The sequence below is a fragment of the Rhinopithecus roxellana genome, chromosome 4 (assembly GCF_007565055.1).
Source record: "Rhinopithecus roxellana isolate Shanxi Qingling chromosome 4, ASM756505v1, whole genome shotgun sequence".
NCBI classification, from domain to species: Eukaryota; Metazoa; Chordata; class Mammalia; order Primates; family Cercopithecidae; genus Rhinopithecus; species Rhinopithecus roxellana.
The window spans coordinates 178,061,031-178,065,107 of NC_044552.1; positions in this window are offsets into that span (position 1 = coordinate 178,061,031).

A 4,077-nucleotide genomic window follows, 5' to 3' on the forward strand; every position below is an offset into this window, starting at 1 on the left:
TACATTAGAAACGGAGCATTTGGGCACCACCCAGCCCTGCTGAATCACACACCCTGAGGGTGCAGCCCAACAATCTGTGCTTTAACAGACCCCTACATGAGTGATGCCAGCAAGTATGAGGACCATGGCTCTACCCTGTGCTGGCTAACACAGCTTTCAGTTAAAAATTCCCTCTCGGCAAAGTGGAGTCTTCAGGTGAGTCCTATCAGTAAGACACAAACCATTTTCAAGTTTCTTAATTAAGTATACTTCCTCGCAGTGATGCAATCATTCCATTATTTTTTCTGTTTTAAGGCCTCAAAACAGCAAGAGGATCTATAAGCCTCCCAGACCACTATTTCTAACTTTGAGCACAGTTGTCACATGACTACATTTATGCACACATAAAAGAAGGTTAGTAAGAGCTTGAGGCTGCAGAGAGAAGGAAGAAAATTATCTTTACTTTTCTAGACACCACTGATGGCTGGGGGGCTGTACTGATTTGCCCTGATCGTGATGCTGCAGCAGAAATTAGTGTGGGGTGTGCTTGGGGCAGAAGAAGTGTCTGGTGTTTCCGGTCCCTAGAAGACCCTCCATTCCAAGGGGCAGGCAGGCTGAAATGGATTTTACATTCCTTCCCAGGGCTTCCTTCCTCTTCTTGATTGCTCAGTAGGTTCCCTGCAAGCAATGTGAGCCTCTGGCCTTATTTCTCCTCTGATTCTCATTTTCATGCCTCAAACTATCCAACTAGGGGACATTCCAAAACAACCCAATGAAATAAGCATAATATCTGCACCTTCAGTAAATCGCTTAACCTAATGATGGACTTAGAGGGCGTTTTTAGGCAAATTATTTATATGACTGTGTATGGCAATTCCTCAAGGATCTAGAACTAGATGTACCATATGACCCAGCCATCCCACTACTGGGTATATACCCAAAGGATTATAAATTAGTCTACTACAAAGACACATGCACACGTATGTTTATTGCGGCACTATTTACAATAGCAAAGACTTGGAATCAACCCAAATGTCCATCTGTGACAGACTGGATTAAGAAAATGTGGCACATATACACCATGGAATACTATGCAGCCATAAGAAAGGATGAGTTTGCGTCCTTTGTAGGGACATGGATGCAGCTGGAAACCATCATTCTTAGCAAACTATCACAAGAAGAGAAAACCAAACACCGCATGTTCTCACTCATAGGCGGGAACTGAACAATGAGGAAACTTGGACTCGGGAAGGGGAACATCACACACTGGGGCCTATCATGGGGAGGGGGGAGGGGGGAGGAATTGCATTGGGGAGTTATACATGATATAAATGATGACTTGATGGGTGCTGACAGGTTGAAGGGTTCAGCACACCAACATGGCACAAGTATACATATGTAACAAACCTGCACGTTATGCACATGTACCCTAGAACTTAAAGTATAATAAAAAAAAAAAAGAAAAAAAAAAGAAAAATAAAAATTAAAACTACAAAAAAAAAAGAAATGCTTATTTACATGTATTTCCATTCAGATTTGACTGTGTTCAAACATACATTTAAAATAAGAGTATAATGAGAACCTATATGCTCCATCTAACATTTTACCATGTTAGTTCTCGCTCACACTCGCCGAACGCACACATATATACACACCTTCTTTTTTCCTGGAGTAAGTTGTCAATATTATGCTTCATCTCTCAGTACTTCAGCATGCATCACTCACATCACTAACAATATCACCTACCACTAGATCCACATTCAACATTCCCAGTTGTCTTTTATACCTATGAGATTTTTTTCCTAAAACAAAATCCAATCAAGGCTTATGCTTTGCCTTTGGTTGTTGGGTCTCTGGTTATCTGAAACAGAGCTCAGACTTTAACAGACATGCAGATCACCTGGGGATCTTGTTAAAATGCAGATTTTGATTTTGGATGTCTAAGTGAGGCCTGAGAATCTTTGATTCTAACAAGCGCCCAGGTGGTCCCAATGATGCTATGGGCCCAGGCCCACCCTTTGAGTAGCAAGGACAGGACAGTCCCCCTCTTATTCTTCCCACAGTGACACTCACTCCTTAAAGAGTCCAGGCCTATTTCTTGTAAAATGATGCACATTTTGGTTATTCCACCATGCCATTAACTTCTTTATCCTCAGTATTTACTGTAAACTGAAAGTTAGGTGTAAGACTTGATTAGTTTCCATTGATATCTTTGGAAGGAATGCTTCATAATGCATCCCAACAGGAACACCTAATGTCAGTTATCCTACCATTAATGGTGTGCTAGGACTTTGTCACTTGGTTAAGGTGATGACCAGACATTTCCATTGTAATTTTTAAAATAAAAATTTAAAGAGTTCCTGCAAAGAGTGAGAACCACGGGGCAGTGACAATCAACAGCTACAACGCTTCGGAAGTAAGTAACCTGGCTGCATATCAGATTGATAACTCAACTACACAGAGAAAAAAGTCCTTCAAGTTGGTCTCTGATGGGGTAAGGCTGACTCCCTGCAGGCCAACTCCATCTGGCCTTGCAGCTGCCCCTGAGCCACAGGAGGGCTTCTCTGAAGAGGAGCGAGTCTCTTACTCACCCACGTTACCTTTGCTCACCTGAATCCCAAGCAGGGCTGCCTTGCAATGACAATGGTGTCTACCACAGTAAGGGCACCCACCATTTATGAATGTTAATCATGTACCAAGCAGCATGCCAAACCCTATAAAGTAGGTGCCATGGACGGAATGTTTGTGTCCTCCACAATTCATATGTTGAAACCCTAACCCCCAATGTGACCGTATTAGGAGGCGGGCCTTTGGGAGGTGATGAGGTCATGAGGGTGGGGCCTCATGATGGGATTAGTGCCCTTATAAAAGGCATGCCAGAGGCTCTAACCTTCTTTCTACCATATGAGGACACAATGAGAAGTCAGCAGTCTGCAACCCAGATCAGGGTCCTCACCAGCACCTGACCATGCAGACACTTTGACCTTGGACTTCCAGCCTCCAGAACTGTGAGAAATGAATTTCTGTTGTTTATAAGCCACATACTCTATGGAAATTTTTTATAGAGAGAGTTTTCTCAAGGAAAATGAGGACAACAAGAAGAAAAGCGTAGTGGAAGGGGATAAAGGGTGAGTAGAGTTGCTTGATGAGAAATCATCCAAGCTATAAGAGTTTGCCTCTGTATATGACAACCCTGGGAGGATGACAGAAGGTGATGGGTGAAGACTACATCTGGCATTCCCAACCTGGCACCTGTGACCCTATCAGGCCCAAACAGCTGTGTTATCATCTGGAGAAAAGGGGTCAGTATGTTTCATGGGGTAGGGTAAAAGAGAAGGGAGACTGTGGGTGCTGTGTATGGTAAGTAGCTCTCTTGAAGAAAAAGAAAGCAAGCCCTGATTTATAGTGGTTGTGATGTAAATTCTCCCACCATGGGCAATTTCAAGCTATGAATGTTTAATAACTGTCTTGCAAGATTCTTGAGTATTTAGCAGCTTCTATGAATGCTACAAGTCAGATCTACACACCATTAGGCAGTGCAACTGACCATTTACATGCCAGCCAGGCCCGTGCGACCCAAGTGTACCCTGTCCTGTTCTGTGAAGGTGACATTTTAGTGACTTTGTTTCTGTTTTTTTTTGAGACAGGGCCTCACTCTGTTGCCCAGGCTGGAGTGCAGTGATGGCATCTCAGCATCTTGGCTCACTGCAATCTCTACCTCCCAGGTTCAAGCAATTCTCTTGCCTCAGCCTCCTGAGTAGCTGGGATTACAAATGCATGCCCAGCTAATATTTTTGTATTTTTGGTAGAGATGGAGTTTCACCATGTTGGCCGGGCTGGTCTCGAACTCTTGAGCTCAGGCAATCTACCCACCTCAGCCTCCCAAAGTGCTAAGATTACAGGCATCATCACTGCACCTGGCCATGTTTCAGTAACTTTGATGGTTACTTATTCAAAACTAGCAGTGTCCCTGAAGTTCAGTTAAAAAAAAGTAGTTCTCAAAAGCATATCCTTTGTCTAAAAGACACCAGAAGTCAGAGAGCAGGAGACCATTTGATTAATCTAAATTTAAATTCAAGTCATCGTGTAGCTGAATTA